Source organism: Sciurus vulgaris, assembly GCF_902686455.1.
Source record: "Sciurus vulgaris genome assembly, chromosome: 13".
Classification (NCBI taxonomy): domain Eukaryota; kingdom Metazoa; phylum Chordata; class Mammalia; order Rodentia; family Sciuridae; genus Sciurus; species Sciurus vulgaris.
Window position 1 is genome coordinate 43,413,344 of NC_136474.1, and position 18,889 is coordinate 43,432,232.

Here is an 18,889-nt window from a genome sequence, read left to right on the forward strand (position 1 = left end):
TACGCTTTCAAAATGATTTATATAGGTTCACTGAAGCTTCTCTCAGGAAAGAGTATTAGTAGGAATTTTTTTTTCAAAGCTTTTAGTATAAAAGACACTCACGGAACAGGAAAATGGAAACCTTTGTTAAATAAGATGTGTGTGAGACTGTATATATCCTATATAACTATGTATAAATATGTATTATATGTTGCTGGGTATTTGTATCAGTAAGCAATTGATTCTAGAATCCTCCACATAAACAGATACATGTGCAAGTCTCTTAATATGAAATGACATATTTGCATATAACCCTGTGCACTTCCTCCCATCTGTTTTAAGTCATCTGTAGATAATGTTTAATTCCTAACACAATGTAAATGCTATGTGAATAATTCTTATACTGTATTGTTTATGGAATAATGAATTTTTCTTTTTAAATCAGCACATGTTCTGTACAGATGCGACCATCTTAGCCCTAACTATATAGTATGTGGAAGCACCAATATAACCATTTTCCTGGATATTTTTGACCAAGTTTCATTCAGTCCATTGATATGGAACCAAAAGATATGGAGACTGACTGTATATGTGCCCCCCTAACACCACACACATATATTTCCCCCATCTAATGACTCTATGTTGAGTACATTTTAGAACGAACACACACACACACACACACACACACACACACACACACACACACCACTTTTCCCTTTAAAGAATGCAAGTTGAACACATCTGACCAAATTTTACAGAATGCACTGGAGTTTTATAAATCTTTTTTAAGCAGGAGGACTTCAATACAGAAGTATGATTTTCATTACTAGTATTATTTGTGATTAGTTGTTGCTATGGGGCTGGCCAGGAGAGCCACACATCAAATGATTTGCTCCTAGTAATGCAGAGAGTCAGCAGTTCATCTTGGATTAACATCTCCATGCTTATTTGTTGCTATAAGTTGTCAGATTTCTCTGAGCTTCCTTCCAGTCCTTATTCTTACACATAACTATTAAGATAAGTTTACTGGGAGGGACAGTAAAATCTGATCTTTAATTGGATTTTCAAAGAAACTAAAGAATTATTGTTATCAAGTTTCTTTAACATTAGTTGAAATTTCCTAGGCAAGAAGTCTCTAGTATTTTACATGAAACATTGTTTCCTTTGTAGTTTTTCTTTTGTATTTTAAAAACAATTGTTTCTATTTAGTATAGTTGGGGAGAAGTTTAATTTATATCACTTCACTAGATGTTTAAGTAATAACACTTCTTGGCTCTGGTTTTCGTCTTAAAGTACGTGGAAATGATTTGGTAAGAAATGGCCTTTACTCAGATAGATCAAACTGTGGCAGAAAGAGTGAGTTTCATTGGTGATTCTGTTTTCCATGTTTAAAGTTGACACTATACTAACAATGGTTACTAATGATTATAGTTCTAAAAGAAAAATATATATAAATAATAAGGCAATTTTTATTTATACTTATTTGAAAGCTAGTCAGAACAAAGTGAGAAAAAAAGCACAATTTTCTTGAGGAGATGAGGGAGAGGCTTTATTCTGTTGAATAAAATCGTGAATTAAGAGCTCAGAAATCTGCAACTTAGAACTAATGGAAACTAGTGCTCATGTTCATTTGTCAGCTCCCTTGTTTCCACCTCTGCTTCCCAAATAGGCTCAGTCAATCATGACAAAAGGCAATCTAAAGGATAGATGAACTTGAATGTATATCCTGTTCCTATGATGCATCAAGTCTAAATCCCTGTGCTGGGTTTTGATCTGGTGTGCCTCAAACTAATTCCTACATTGTTCCCTGCTCTGGCCCTACTCCTCTTCTCTGCCTTGACCAGGTTGTTGGTCCACCATGCTAATTCTGAGCTTTTCTTCTTGGTTTCTGCCCTCTAGGCTGTTCCAAGGCTCAGCATGTCTTCCTAGATTATATTCGATTGAATGCAAATTGGCACCTTACTCCAGACTGTCTTGATTCCTACTTTTGTATGTCATTATTTCCTCTCCAAGTTAACCACTTCAAATCCTGTCATACCCAAATGTGTTCCTACAGATGTCAAAGAATCAAGAGCACTACAATACGTTCCTTGATTCAGCAAGTTTCTCTGAGAACATGTTTCACTTCAGTCTTTTCACGATTTTTATAAGGTGGATCAGACCAGCAGGTGCATATTAATGTAAAAATGTTCTCTGCTTTCTTGTTTCTTGGCCTCTGAATGTGGTCTCTTTCTGTTTCCTGGATAATGGAAAACAATATAGCAAAAAGTATTGGTTTAGATTTTTGGTTAGTGTTCCAAATTTATCAGATATAACAGGGATATCTTAGATAAGTCCTGATTAAGTATGACACGACTTAGATATTAAAACTGACCCAGTTACCAACTGCTTGGTGTCTCAGAATTAATATCTTGAATTATTTCCTTTCTACCAACAAACAGTGTAACCATAAGCAGGTATTTTTACCTTCTCTGGATATAAAAGTCCTTACTTTCAAGGTAATTTAGATTAGCTGATATATCTCTAATTAATCTTGCAGGCCCAAAACTTCAGTTTCTGTATAATTTTTCATAACTGGGATAATTAACAGAAGCACCTCTTTATATGAAATGGGTACCTGTGCATCATGGCACGTGGAAGAAGCAATCACTAGCAGAAATAAGGGTGATGTGAGATCATGAGAAGGAACTTCTTGGGAAGCATTTTCCATGGATGAGCCTTGTTCTCTCTCCTGTTATCAATCACTGTCTTACATAGCACAATATGGAGAAACTAAATATGTACTGATCTGCAAAATTATTGTGTATTAAAGGGCTTGGAAATAAAGGGAGAGAAGATAGCATATGGGATATTATCTACCACTGGCTTATTTTTATCTTCCTAAAGCACAAAAATTTCAGAAAGGGCTTGGGGGACAGGGATGCTGGGGAGGCCTGATATGGATATGGTAGACAGGCTGTTAAACCTGAGAGCCAAAGGAAATAAAAGCAAGATACAAAGTACAAATATAACCATAAATGATGGGAATTATTGAAATTCAGGTGAATTCCAAAGGAATGTAGTCTTTGGCAAAATCTACCAGGGATTAAGCTAGTGTTTATACTCATTATGCTCCCAAACTATTAGTATTTAAGTTCTCAATTATATTCACAATTGGAAACTGGGACAGTGTCATTTGACAGTAATATCTATACCTCTCTTTAATTTGTTGTGTTTGCGCATTTCAGAATATCATTTTCTTTTTCTCACTGAAACTTATCTTAGGGGTAAATCATAATCCTACCACTTTTTTTTTTTTTTTTTTGGTGAGTCTTCAAATATCTAACCCAGCATCCTTCAAAAGATTAGTTAAGTCTGGATGAATGGAATTGATTGGCCACAGCATCTTACTGTGTAATATATGAATGTATTTCTTAGGATTTCCTTCCTTTACATGACTTTACTGAAGGATTGAGTGATCCTCTGCTACTTTCCAGGAAGCAGAGCAAGTTGGTGAGTATGCTGATATATAACTACCTAAACTTGTAACTCCAGTGATTGCCTACATTTCTTCTTTCCCAGGAATTTCAAATGCCAGCCACAACATTGGTCCTGTTGATAAAAATCTTAAACTGCAGTATGGTACTTTGAATCTGAAAATCAGTCTCCATGCAGCTTGAAAGCATTCTGCTTCAAAATTTCTTGAAAGTAAGAAAAATGCAACTTTGTTTAAGAAAAAGGGTGGCTTGTGATTAATGGCATGGCCATTGAGATATGTGAATTGGATTCTGATGTTCAGCTCTGGGACGACAAATAGTGCTGACATCTGGGGCAATGTTCTCTTGTGTCATCATCAGCAAATGTTCTGTCTTCAATGGTTGCATTTGAATTCTGCAGAAACTATTTTTCTTGGAATTGAAAGTAGACCTGTTTTGTTTTGTTTTGAATATTCAGCTTTCCCTTTCTGAGCTACTAGTTTAAAGGGAAAGCACACATTTTATAAGACTTGCTTTAAGAGAATTAAAACAAAGGAGTCTAAAATATAATGCTGCATGAAAGCATTATCTATTTTCGTTCTTTCCTGGCTTTTTTCATCTAAAGTGTACACAAACTCTATTTCCAGTTCATACAATGAAGCCAGCATCAACCTCAACCTCAAATATTTTTTCTAAGTTCCCTTTAGAACTAAAAGAAGTTTTACTTAATTTCAGAATTCCCCTCCACTTTAGTTGCTCTTATGTCAGGCTTTGATGTAAAGGAGTCTAAATAAATAGATAGCATTTGCACATTCATAATCTTAGAGTACAAACATGAGGTAAGACAGAAATAAGAGACTAGCTTGGAATTCCAGAGAATATCTTCCTTCCTGGTCCAGGTAGAAGCAAGTCCCACCAACTCTCAGGTCAGAGCTGTTGCTGGTGAAGGTATGGCCTCTCCAGTGATGCAAGTCACCAGATCAGTCCCTTAAGTCCCCTCATAGCTTGAGAGGACAACAGAACTCCACTTAGCAATGCAATCTTTTTGGTCCCAGGTACCTCACCAGAGCTCACAAAGAGCCAAGTGGGACACAGTAAGTGCTCAATCCATGTGTGGTGGTCCCCACCCCCAAATAAATGTGAGGGCTTAGAGGAGTCAGAAATGATGAATGGTTTAGAAGTAAATGAAGGAGTTCAAGTTATTTGTTCTGGAGACCCTTTAGCTAAAAATTATATCAGTTCTTTCTCCTACAACAGTATTATCCTCTAGGTGTCCCTGACTCTCAGACTCACCAGATAGTGCCTGTCAGGAGGCCCCATCCCTATTTCCTCTAGACAAGCTCAGCTTGCATTGGTTTTTAATATTGGCTTCTATGGATGATTTTATTTGTACCTGGAGTTAGGTGGCTACCAAATATTTTTATTTTTTAAAGTATTTTTTAGTTGTAGATGATCTTTTATTTATTTATTTTTATGTGGTGCTGAGGGCCAAACCCAGTCCCTCACACATGCTAGGCAAGCGCTCTACCACTGAGCCACAGCCACAGCCCCCAAATATTTTTTAAGTCCTTTTTTATTTTATAAAGAAAAAAAATGTTTATGACAAACATTACTCTATTTTCACTGGTTTTAAAATGAGGTAGAGCTCTCGTGGGCTTCTGCTTACTCATCTGTCAAATAAGACGCTGAATTCTTAGTCTTTTTCAACTCTAAGCAAATTCTGGGACTCTCCAAGGAAATCGTAGTAAGTCAGTTGTCTCTGACATTGGTTGCTAGAGACAGACTCGAGGAGAGAAATTAGGACCCCATGGTCCAGCCTGCTGACAACTTACTGACCTCCTGGACCCAGTGTTCCTCTGTGAGGTTGGGTTCTTGGATTAAATCAACTGTGACAGACCTTCCAGCTTTAAGAGTTATATAATCCCTTGTCTCAAAAACTTTCTTAAGAGAGAAGCAATTTACAGGATTTATGTCTATGATGATTTTATGGAGGAAAATAAGTACCCATCATCTCTCTCTCTCCCCCACTCCCTCTCTCCCTTCACGCTCTTAGTGTATTTTCCTGGAGGCTGGGAGAATTTAAAGACCCCTTCACTTCTGTGTTTATAGAAAGTGTTCAGTGTTCTAATATTCCCTTTTAACTTTGTCTCCTGGAGCATTTAGATTTTACTTGTATACGTTCTCCTTGTTTTTTTTTTTTTTTTTTTTTGCGGGGAGGAGGGGGTGTTTTGTTTTTTGCTCTCTTAACCAGAAATGAGGGTTTCTTGCTTGTTTCTGAATGAGTGTATATGTGTGTGTTTGTGTGCGCACATGCTTTGTGTTGAATATATTGCATATAGTAGCGGACAAGTTATGTGGTTGTATTCATCTCAAATCCATACTTTAGGATTTTTCCCCCCAACGTCATGTGAAGTTACTTTTAAATAAGTTATTTGAACCATGGAATATTTTTTAAATATTTTGTTTTACAAACCAACTCTACTTGCAACCCCACTGGAGAGAAGGGCTATAGTTTCGCTCCACTTCATAGCAGGAAGTTACATAGAACAGGTATTAAAAGAGCTTTTCTTCCTTCACTTGAAGTTTTTTCATTAAAATTCCTGCTTAGAAAGAAGTACAACAGTTATGTGAAGGTGCAAATGCCGCTAAATCTGAACATGAAATCACAAGAACAAATGTTCCTAAACTGGAAAAAAAAATTTAGTCCCTCAGTAATTTAATGAAACATGAAACAGAAAACTGTAGCAAAATAATCTTGAGCAGTGATCTTCAAAATTGTTAGCATCAGGACTTTCTCAAGTACAGAGAATGTGTGACGCTGCAGCTGACGAGATTGCTTTTTTGTTCCTGTTAACTGCTCAAGTCGGTGACAGCTGAGTGTGGTTGCCTAACAGCAGAAGTGAGCTCTCCACAAGTCGTCAATGCCAAGGTGAATGTGATAACTTCTCCCATGTAGATATTTTGCCTTCTTGGATAAAAAGGTCTTCTACTAAATCTAAAAGATGGTTTCTCATTTGCAACTGCCTTTGTGGGACAAAGACAAAGGAAGGATTCAGGAGTCAAGAGGAAAGAGCTTCCCCCCAGGCAACTTCAAGCTCTACCTTACATCCAACCAAGTTCCAGCATCTTCTAGACTTGAAGTTACAACTTTGCCTAGTAGAATGTAAACTTTTTGCTCTCTAAAGCGGGAAAGAGAGGTCAAGTGACCTGCCCACAGGCACATGGCTGAATATGAGCTTAGAGACTATTAGATGTAACTGTGGATATTGAAACAGAAGAACAGAGAGAGAACTTTTTATGGGGAGAGAGACTGAATAGTCTTTCATAGAGTAAAAATGTTGCCTGATTCCTTTAGGCAGGCATGTCTGATATGCATAGCCAGTATTCACTAGATTTTCTTTGCCAGAAATTTCAACACAGCCAGACCATTTAATGGAAGTGCTCCTTAGAACTCCCAAATAGCCAGGTGCTCAGCTGATATTTTCACATCCAGACTTTTCCCCTTATTTTACAAAATGCAATTCCTTTCATCACTCACTCATCCATTTATTAATTCAAGAAATCTACACTGAGCCTCTACTATATGCCAGACAGTGTTCTATGCATTGGAAATAGAGTATGAACAAAATAGACTAACACTTGCCCTTGTGCAGCTCACATCCTAGAAGGAGTATACAGCAGTGAAAAAAACAATGTTATTACAAGGACATATGGTATGTGACATGGTGATAAGGCAGCAGAGAAAGAAAAGGCAGGGAAGTAGGTGGAGTGTGTTGGGATTTCCAGTAAAGGAGTGAAAGGCTATAGCCCCACTGAGAGTGCTCCTTTCCATAGATGGGAATTAGATGTGCAAGCAGACTGGGTAGATGCCTTGGCCTGGTGTCCAGGCAGACAGCACACACACATGGATGGACCAGTGCACTGAAGAAGCAGGGACTGTGGGCAGAGATGAGGCCAGAGGGGTGCAAATGAATTGGCAGTGAATTGGCATCCATGGCGATGACTTTGCCTTCACTGTGGGACAGAGGGGGTCAGTTGATACATTTCAAGAAAGGAGTAATCTAATTTGACTGACTTTGACAGGACCGTGCTGGCTGCCATGTTGAGAGCAGACTGAAAAGGAGCAATTCAGGGAGTGGTCTTAAGCTTGAGAAGTATGTAGACATCCAGGTGGAGGTGAGGCGGGGGCTGCCTGGTAGAAGAGTCTAGAGTCCAGGGGAGTCCTCCGTGGCCATTTCTACCTTTCCCTTTTCTACAGTCATAGTAAACATGCCTAAATGTCTCCACTCTCCCTTTGAATAATTCAACAGATTCAGCAGTCTCTGTAAGAAAATGATGTAACAGGCAGTTAATTAAGGTAGAGGTCCATTGTGAGCCTGATTTGCTGGAAAATAATAGGGAAGACAAAAAAGTTTTACTTGAGGATAAAGTAACTTCTTAAGTAGTGAAATAAAAAATTGCTGCAGACTCCAAAGAGTACATATCCTGAAGGAATTGAAAATACAGTTAGGGCCCCTGCATTCTCTTCTTCCTTTCACTGTGAAGGTCATTGTTAATGGTTTCCTTTGAGTTTTAAAGCCAACATTGATGCGCCTTTCCTTATTTTTTTTTTTTCCCTGCTAAGCTGATTAGTGCAGTTGTATCAGAACCCCAAGATAGGCTTGCAAAGAAGCAGCCCAGACTTGCAGCTGCAGCCCTAGTGAAGGGCCATGGAATCAGGAGTGCCACATGTACTGCTGCCATTTGAGGGTGACTTTCATCAGAATCATGAGTATCTTTTTTCACCTTTTTGTCCCCTGTCTTCCATATTAAAACCCAAGAAATTAAGATGGTTTTCCTTTATCACAAGTATATTGAATTTTAGATCTCAGTACATACTGAGTTCTTAGATAATGGAGATTGAATGGTAAAATAGAAATGAGTGAAAACTCCAGTTGGATCCCAAGAGCTATCATTGAGTGACCTTGGAAAAGAAACTTAATTCTCTGGATAACTGTATCTTTATCTTTCAAACATGTGCTGTGGGAAACATATCGGATAATGTTTCTAAGAATACTTTTCATAGTACAGAGGAAAATAAATAAGTCAATATATTGTAGCTATTAAAACCAAGAAAGTTGAGGCCAGACTGTGTGTGTTCAAATCTTGATTTTGTTCCTTGAAAGCTAGGTGAACTTGGCCAAGTTACTTAACCTCTATGCACTTCAGTTTCATAATCTGGAAAAAAAAAAAAAAATGGGAACGAGTATAATGTCAAATATAGCAGGTAATTTGGAAGATTAAATAACTGTATACATGAAGAATGCTTACAGAGGTGCCAAACACAGGAATGTACTACTCAGTAATGATTTATTATAGTCCTGTTTTTGCCACTAACAGGATCCTCTCTGTTGCCCCTTTTGCACCTTCAGTCACATGCAGTCAACTACAGTTCAAAAATATTGACCCATTAAGTCCTAAGTTTTCAGTTCCACATGGGATGATGTGACATGGATTAAAGGGAAAATTCCAGAAATTAACGATTCATACTTTTTAAAATACCAGTTTTATGGATGGAATTTTATGGTATCCTTCTCCACCCTACCTATGACTCATCCCATTGTCCAGTGTGTCCATGCTATATATGCTGACTTCCTATTAATCACTTAGTGGCCATTTCAGTTATCAGATCAACTCTCTTGGGATCACAAGTGTTTGTTTTTTAAGTAATCCTTACTTTACTTAATAATGTGCTCAAAGCATAAGAGTAGTGATGCTGACAATATGGATACACCAAAGACAGCTATAATGTGCTTCCTTCAAGTGACAAGGTAAAAGTACAATAAAACAGAGACATCATATAACCTTTATTACAGGATATGTTGTAATTTTTATATTTTATTTTTATTGTCTTTGATATTTTACCTAGATTGATTTATAAATGAAACTTTGTCATAGGTATGCATGGATAGAAAAAAAAATAGTATATATAGGATTGGTACTATCTATGGTTTCAGGCATCCACCTGAGGTCTTAGAACATACTTCTGGAGAGAAGGGTGGGCTATTATATGACTACTTCCTCCTCCTCTTCTTCTCTTTCTCTTTCTTTTCTTCCTCCTTGAATGACTAATACTATTACCTCTACTCTAACTCAGGTGAAAGTTTTAATGTAATCAAATCTAAGAGACTTGCTGGATTTCAAGACAATATCTTGGAGCAAGATAAGAGACCTCAGGGTTGGAGATATAGTTCATTGGTAGTGCTTGCCTCCCATGCCCAAGGCCCTGGGTTCAATCCCCAACACCACAATAAAAAAAAAAAAAAAAAAAAAAAAAAGAGAGAGAGAGAGAACTCATCTTAAGAGGCATCCCAAATTTGAAAGATGATATTATAATAAAAGTATTGTTTCTCCTTCTTTTTCTTCTCTCCCTCTTCACTCTCCTAAAGAGAGAATTAAAGTTTACAAATGTCACTGTGAGTTGTAAAGAAACTAAGAACTATCTAAGATAGCTTTTTAAACAGTTCTGTTATCTTGGTTTCACTCTTTCTGTCCTGTGATAATCTAAGTAATGACCCTTAAGATTGAAGTCCTAATAAGCAAGAAAGATGCCTTGGGGCATGCAGGGAGATCCAGGCAGCATCCTGTCCTTCCAGCCTACGGTTTGACATTGTGGCCTATGCTGGCTCCTCATTGGAATGAGAGGTGGTGGCTTGTTTTGTTCTCTGTGAGGTCCTCAGCGCCCAAAGTCAGAGTAGCAGGTGTGGTGATGTCCTGGCTTGAGACGTTAACAATTCATCCAATAAGTATTCCAAGCTCGCTGTGCTCAAGGAGGTTGGCCCCTTTATTTATTTAAAAAATATTTTTATTAGAGCATTGTAACTATACAGCATAGTTGGGTTCATCCCAACAAAATTATACATGCATGGAATTTGATTTCAGTTCACGCTCCTCTGTTTTCCCTCTCTTCCTCTCTCCCCACATTCTCCTTCTAGACAACTGATCTTCCTTTTGCTCCACTATTTATTATTTTCAATTGGCTTTTCTTCTACTTATACACAAAGGTGGCATTCCCTGTGGTATATTTATATATGCACATCATATAATTTTTAAAAACTCATTCCACATTTCCTCCCCTTTCCCAGTATTCCTCCCTCCCTCTCTGTCTCCTTCTTCTACTCAGTGATCTTCCCTATATCTTTGCTATCCAATTCTCTCTTCCTTCTTTCCTGTATTTTGCTCTAACTATCATATGTGAGAGAAAACACTCAACCCTTGATTTTCTGAGTCTGGCTTATTTCACTTAGCCCAATGTTATCCAGTTCCATCCATTTACTGGCAAATGCCGTGATTTTATTATTCTTTTTTTTTTTTTTTATTGTAAACAAATGGGATACATGTTGTTTCTCTGTTTGTACATGGCGTAAAGGCATACCATTTGTGTAATCATAAATTTACATAGAGTAATGTTGTTTGATTCATTCTGTTATTTTTCCCTTCCCCCCACCCCTCCCACCCCTCTTTACCCTCTATACAGTAGTTCTTTCCTCCATACTTGCCCCCCTCCCTAACCCTAACTCTAACCCTAACACTAACCCTTCCCTCCCCCCCATTATGTGTCATCCTCCACTTATTAGCGGTATCATTCGTCCTTTGGCTTTTTGAGATTGGCTTATCTCACTTAGCATGATATTCTCCAATTTCATCCATTTCCCTGCAAATGCCATAATTTTATCATTCTTTATGGCTGAGTAATATTCCATTGTATATATAGACCACAGTTTCTTTATCCACTCATCAATTGAAGGGCATCTAGGTTGGTTCCACAGTCTGGCTATTGTGAATTGAGCAGCTATGAACATTGATGTGGCTGTATCTCTGTAGTATGCAGATTTTAAGTCCTTTGGGTATAGGCCAAGGAGTGGGATAGCTGGGTCAAGTGGCGGGTCCATTCCAAGTTTTCTAAGGAATCTCCACACTGCTTTCCAGAGTGGCTGCACTAATTTGCAGCCCCACCAGCAATGTATGAGTGTACCTTTCTCCCCACATCCTCGCCAACACCTGTTGTTGCTCGTATTCTTGATAATCGCCATTCTAATTGGGGTGAGATGGAATCTTAGGGTGGTTTTGATTTGCATTTCTCTTATTACTAGAGATGTTGAACATTTTTCCATATGTTTGTTGATTGCTTGTAGATCTTCTTCTGTGAAGTGTCTATTCATTTCCTTAGCCCATTTGTCGACTGGATTATTTGAATTCTTGGAGTAGAGTTTTTTGAGTTCTTTATAGATTCTGGAGATTAGTGCTCTATCTGAAGTATGATTGGCAAAGATATTCTCCCACTCTGTAGGCTCTTTCTTCGCATTGCTGATAGTTTCCTTTGCTGAGAGAAAGCTTTTTAGTTTGAATCTATCCCAGTGGTTGATTCTAGCTTTTATTTCTTGTGCTATGGGAGTCCTGTTGAGGAAGTCTGATCCTAGACCAACAAGGTGAAGATTTGGACCTACTTTTTCTTCTATAATCTGCAGGGTCTCTGGTCTGATTCTGAGGTCCTTAATCCATTTTGAGTTTAGTTTCGTGCATGGTGAGAGATATGGGTTTAGTTTCATTCTGTTGCATATGGATTTCCAATTCTCCCAGCACCATTTGTTGAAGAGGCTATCTTTTCTCCATTGCATATTTTTGGCCCCTTTGTCTAGTATGAGAAAATTGTATTTATTTGGGTTTGTGTCCGTGTCCTCTATTCTGTACCATTGATCTACCTTTCTATTTTGGTACCAAAACCATGCCGTTTTTGTTACTATTGCTTTGTAATAGAGTTGAAGATCTGGTATTGCAATACCCCCTGTTTCACTCTTCCTGCTAAGGATTGCTTTAGCTATTCTGGGTTTCTTATTCTTCCAGATGAATTTCATAATTGCTTGCTCTATTTCTGTAAGGTACGTCATTGGGATTTTAATTGGAATTGCATTGAATTTGTATAGCACTTTAGGTAGTATGGCCATTTTGACAATATTAATTCTTCCTATCCAAGAACATGGAAGATCTTTCCATCTTCTAAGGTGTTCTTTCTTTCTTTAGTGTTGTATAGTTCTCATTGTAGAGGTCTTTCACCTCTTTTGTGAGATTGATTCCCAAGTATTTTATTTTTTTCGAGGCTATTGTGAATGGGGTAGTTTTCCTAATTTCTCTTTCTGAAGATTCATCACTTATGTATAAAAATGCGTTGGATTTATGAGCATTGATCTTGTAACCTGCTACTTTACTGAATTCACTTATGAGTTCTAAGAGTTTTCTAGTATCCATTCATCTATTGACCAGCATCATGGTTGATTCCACAGTTTGGCTATTTTGAATTGTGCTGCTATAAACATTGAAGTGACTATATTACTATAGTATGCTTATTTTAGTTCTTTTGGATAAATACCAAGGAGTGTGATAGCTGGGTCATGTGGTGGTTCCATCCCTAATTTTTTGAGGAATCCTCCCACTGCTTTCCAGACTGACTGTACGAGCCTGCAGTGCTAGCACCACTGTACAGTTGTACTGCTTACCCCACCTCCTCACCAGCATTTATTATTGTTTGTATTCTTGATCATTGTAATTCTGACTGGAGTGAGATGAAATCATATTCTAGTTCTGATTTGTATTTCCCTGCTTACTAGAGATGTTGAACATTTTTTAATGTATCCGTTGTTGGGCCCCTGTAAAATATGAGTTTTAAAAGAGAAAAGAAGGAGTGCTGTAAAGCAGAACACTGATAATAAAGGCTCTCTGTAACATAGAACAGCATAGAATGGCTTGAAATAGTAGATGCATTTATTTAAAATTAGACATACAGATTCTGGAGTTAGCCATATATATACAAGTGTTAACAATGCAATTAGTGCATACTCTTCTATTAATAGGCAAATCATGCATACAGTTATATATTCTTTGTCCCAGAATTCTAAATAAAATTTGTTTGCTTTTCTTGAAATAACACCTATTTTTTTAAAATCAGAAAGCGAAGAAATTCATTGAGAACATTTCCTTAGTATCTGTTAAAAATATTATAAACCTAATTATATTTAATTACATTTTATAATTCTTTCATACTGTTCCTATTGGGAAATATCAGATACATAAGCCAAAGATAGATCCAAGACACACACACACACACACACACACACACACACACACACACACACACAAAGATAACAAAACACATAAACTCTTCAGTTATGGTAAGATAAAGTCATTTAGGGAGGGTTTCTTTCTCATCAGCAAGTGATGCTAACAAACATAACAGCTGTCAGGTTTTTAGGGAAATCTTTGAAGCTGTATTTCTGAGATTTGGTTTTCATATAAAGGTCCCCCCACCCAATTCCACGATGATGCTACTTTCCAGCATGTTGGTACTATCATGTTAGGTGGATAAAAGAGCCTGTTTGCATTTCATTGATATAAATGCTCTCTACCTCTCTCAAAATAGCAGCAAAATCAAATCTTACTTAAAAAAGAAGCTTAATGCTTCTTGGCAAAGTGATATTGCCCAAGTGGATTCTGATGATACATCATTATTTCCTGCTGTAAGGTCAATGAATTGCTCTGGGACTCTGTGTTATCTCTGTGCTGCTGTAGTTTGGAACTTGCTGTTCATTTTAAAATCTAGGTCTATTGCTTATAAGGAAAAATAGCTTTGTTAAGATAAGACTTTGGAGAGATTGGAATGTTTGTTTTATTGCATTAGGGAAAAAAAAAAAAAACCCCACAGCAATAAAGCTGCTGAAATAGCAAGCTTTGCTTTTTTTTTTTTTTTTTTTTTTTTCCTTTTTCCTTTTTTCCCCCTGAAATCCCTTACTTCACTAAAGAAAGATGCTGGAAATCTCTTTGTAATATAAGCTTCTGAAACAGAACATATGTCTTTTGTGGATTTCACATCATGTTTTTTAATACATCACAATGCGTGTATTCACTCTGGTTTTGCACAAAATGTTGGAGCATCCATAGCAATTGATATGGAAATATTTGGACTCTATAGAATCAATTAATAACCATAGTATACCCCTCTTAAATTGAAAGCACTTTCCAAATCAGGTTTAAGAACTTCCACAATTTCAATAGTAAGGTAATGTTCTGAGTAATAGCAGTAATAGCCAAAATAGTAGACAATATCTATTGCAATTGCTGGGTTAAATGATATAAAAGTGCTAATATTGCATCATTTTAAACTATAAAATGATAATTTCACGTGATTTAACTTTATTACAAGAATAAAGAAGAACTATTTAAGAAATGTATTACTATATACTTGCTATAAGAACAGTTCTCCCAATTTGGTAGGCCACTGCGGTGTGCTTGGTAAAGACCCATTCTATTACATTGGATTCCAGCAGATATCATTGAGATGCAGGAAGCTTGGATTTGTTTTATACCCTGTTGCCTGTGATCCAAAAGCAATTTCATCCTGTATCCTTTGTCCTCTTAATATACTTGTGATGTCAATGGTGATGTGAACCTACCTATTGCATAGTTGAAGAAAATGATATACAGGTCAGTTAACTGATTTATAGTCACTTAGATACTTTAATTTCAGAGGGGGACAACTGTTGATATAGAATCAACAAAGAATGACCCACAATATTTATTTTGTCACTGTCCTTTCTCCTGTAATTAATGTGGTGACTCATATTTCTGATTATTCTACACATCTAAAGCAGCATTTACTCCAAAATGTAATATACCACATACTTTGATATAAGGGTAAATAGGTAAATTGTGTAAATTGGTACTTTTAAAGTTTCAGGATATGAGTTTGGTATACTATGATTCCCTAAAAATCTAGGAGGCTTCTAAACAAAAATCTAGAAAATAAACAGTGTTATTTAATGTATGATTTTTGTTAAATAGAAAACCAAAGTTGTTTGTAAAATTCTGAAGAACTGACACATCAGTCAACCAGTAGTTAAGTCTGTTCCTATCTATGTAAGACTTAGAGCAAGGCGATGAACCTTATTATTTCAGATTTCCTCCTGACACTCTAACTCATGAAAATACATTTCAAATGATGGCACTAAAAAGATGGACGCACGTTAGGTAAGTGATACATTTTAGACACAGTATAGAGTAACCCAATTAAAACTACACACCTGAATGAAATATCCCATTTTTCATATTTTAAAAATAGTTAACACATCTTATACCAAGGGGAAAATTCGACAATGCTGATATTTATTATCAAAGTAAATTTAGGCTCGGGATATAGCTCAGTTAGCAGAGTGCTTGCCTCACATGCATAAGGCCCTGGGTTCAAACCCCAGAACCACAGGAGAGAAAAAAAAAAAAAGGAAATAGTTTAGAAATAAACACAGAAATGGGATATCATGGGCTATCACATTGCTATGCCATTGTTTTGTTTGGTATTCAGAATTGTTGGTGTTGCCATGGATTTGATAGTGAAATCTCAAACATATTATACAATATAAAATGATCTCGAATTAGCTCTTTTTATACTACATCAGTGATGAAGAACTCATGGGGAAGTGTTCTCTTCTCGTAATGCCCAGGAATGTAGTCTTGAGAATCTGGCAGTACACACAGAAGCAAAATCTGGGACAAGGCTCTTCCAGTACTCTGCACCCATTAATTGTAAAGTACCTCTACATTCGTTAGAGAAGATAATAGTAATACTTCCTGTTCTTATTGTCACTCTTATTTATGGATTACTTGTAAAATGCCAGGCACTGTGCACAGGGACTTCCTGTAAGAAAAAAAAAAATCTAATACTGTGCCAGTTTTACAAATGGGAAAACTAAAACTTAGACTTTAAGTTACATGTTTCAATAAGTTGTCTTTTTTTTTTTTAGTGTCCAAGAATCATTCCAGAAGTTGTCCACGTAAGCACTACGCCACAGTGCACAAGCCTCAGAAAACGTTGCCTAATAATTAACTCTGGGTTTGGAGTGCTGGGCGGGCAGTCCTGCTGGCTGGCCCTTCTCCTCTTCTCCCCGACATGTCCTCACCTCACAAGTGCAAGAGGCAGCGTGGGGACGGCTTGCATACCTCAGTTCCTTGCATTGCTGCCCCTCTAGCCCTGTCCTGTGTAATTCCCAGAGCAGCCGCCTTCCCTTCTCCTCTTCTTCTTCCTCCCAGGTGTCCTAAAGTTTCAGAAAAGAACTTTTGAATGAACATAATAACAAGACCCCTTGCTCTGCCATTTCTCAAAGGAAATCATGGCTCTTCTCTGAAGGAGAAGGTTGTTTTCTGACTTTGTATGTCTAAGACCAGATCTATCCCAAATCCCCGGAGTGCCTGGCTGCCTGTGTCCTCCTTCATTTTAGATCCATCCATCAGGATTCGAGGCGCTCATTCCAGCACTCTCTGGAGCAGTCAGCTGCAGAGCTGCTTGTGTCCTTGAAAAGGTGATCCGTGAGCCAAGTTAATTCTAGTGGATTAAAAAAAATGCATGAAATATTTTTAGACAAATCTTGATAATGTTGTCCTATGGCGAATACTCCTTTGGCCCCTAAAAAGACCAAGAACAAGACTATAACCTTCTATAACAAAGAATATATATGCTTCATTTTTATGAATATATATATATTTTATTTTTATGGAAAGATACTTTCTCAAAAAAATCTGAACCACACAATACTAGGGTAAAATCTGTAGAGATGAAGAGGACCACTTTTGAGTTGCAAGATAGTCTGGCGCCTGATGGTTTCTGTGACAGACTCATAATAATGTATTATTTTTCTACATAATGGCAGATGGCCATCCCAGATAAGGAACTATAAAAGAATGCTTGATTTAACCATTCCTATAGAAGTAAACATATATGTATATACATATATATATTAACGTCTATCTCAAAACAACATGTGCACAATAAATATGTAAACTATTTGTTAGCTTAAAAAGTAAATTTAAAAGGTGTTAAAAAATATAAGAAAAAAGTCCCAGGGCATTTTATCATTAACCAGTCAATATTCTAATGGAATTATTGCTGAGTTTCACTCTAAAATGTTTGGAAGCAGATATTTGTAGCAATACAATGCAGTTTATAAAACAAATGTTTTCTTTTTTTAGAATAAAGGGAGAAAATGAGGCTCCATGATTTTTATGGGTGGCTTTCCATTTTTTTTCAGCCAGTGCTATGGAATTTTGAATTTCTCTTTCTTTCACATTGATAGTAAATTATTTCCTTTTTCTTATTCACCTATTTAACAAAGATTTATATCTTTATAGGCTCTGCATAAGTTCTGTCATACATTTGTATTTCATGTGAGACCATGCTTGTTAAGAGTTGTGTTCTAAACTGATGCAGTATACTTTCGTGTTAATTTTGTCAGTGGATTTTACAGTCAGATTTCATGATCAGAATTTAATGGAAATGAAAGGCAGTCTATAAAAAAATGACAGAGTAGTTTATTTACCAGTGCTATGACCCAAGTGTGGTTCCCAAAGGGATCAACCTCACCTGGAAACTTGTTAGAAATGCAAATTTGAGGTCCTAACCTGAGACCTACCAAATCCAAAACTCTGGAATGGAACCTCAGTGATTTAAGACCCACAGTGTATCAGAATCCTCTGGAAAGCCTGCTCAATCACACACATTGATGAGTCCCAGAAATCCTGAATTCCTCTAAGAGGGCAAAGAAATATGACTTACGTCCATTTAACTTACTGCTTTGGCTTTTAGTAGACCAACAATGAGTTGTTCAAGTTAACCAAGAAGAGAAGGTCTTTGGTTTTGTTTGTTATATTTTGGTTTATTTTTTTTTCTCCTTTAACTCTCAGCATCTCCATTAAAGTGGGGAGTGAAGTGATAGTGAATGATGATCAGAGATCAAAGGGCTTGTGCGTCTTGTGTTCTATTTGTTATCCATCAGCACTGAGCCAAAATGAAATCGTGTTAAGTTCATATGATTGCATGAAAGCCACAAGGAATTTATGAGGATCCCATCAATTGTTGGTCTTTTCAAAGCATGCCTTGGAAGAAATCCAGAACTTGTGTCAATTTCTAATAAAAATACTTTCCAAATTCTAATACTGTCAGCAATTTACTTTATGTCAGAAAAGTTGAACTTATTTCTGTGGATCATAACTAGAATTATCTAGGAGACCCTGAGTATGTGAATTACTTTGAGAAATGTACAATTTTATTCTATGTGTTAATTTTCATATTCATACATAGGAAGAGAAAATAAGCTTAATCTCCTTTTTCAAATTTTCAATCTGATCTTATGAAAGTTCTACTTTTATCAGAAAATCTGATTTCAGATTTGTTATTAGTATGATATTGATTTTGTAAGAACTTATTTAAAAGAATTTCTTAGGTTCTTACATAATTGTTCTTTCAGTTCTCAATTTTTTTCCTAAGGCATTTTTTTTTTTATCTTAACTCTGTTTCCTCTAGAAGTATATTTGGTAAATAAAGTGAAGGCATCCTGATCTCATTGACATTGATAAAGTATATGAACTAGATTTTGATA

At 36.7% G+C, this 18,889-nt stretch overlaps 1 protein-coding gene across 9 annotated transcripts in view; it reads left to right on the plus strand.

Annotated features, from left to right (window-relative positions):
* DLGAP1 (DLG associated protein 1) overlaps positions 1-18,889 on the plus strand; it is a gene marked incomplete at its 5' end in the record, with an annotated part of 892,564 nt that overhangs the window by 192,713 nt on the left and 680,962 nt on the right. For 2 of the 9 annotated variants that reach the window (XM_079108322.1, XM_079108323.1), the window contains one exon: positions 3,541-3,666. The exons of 6 other annotated variants lie outside the window; for them this stretch is intronic. Of the gene's footprint in view, positions 1-3,396; positions 3,472-3,540; positions 3,667-18,889 lie in introns of all 9 variants that reach the window. One more of the 9 variants, XM_079108313.1, reaches the window with a different exon arrangement.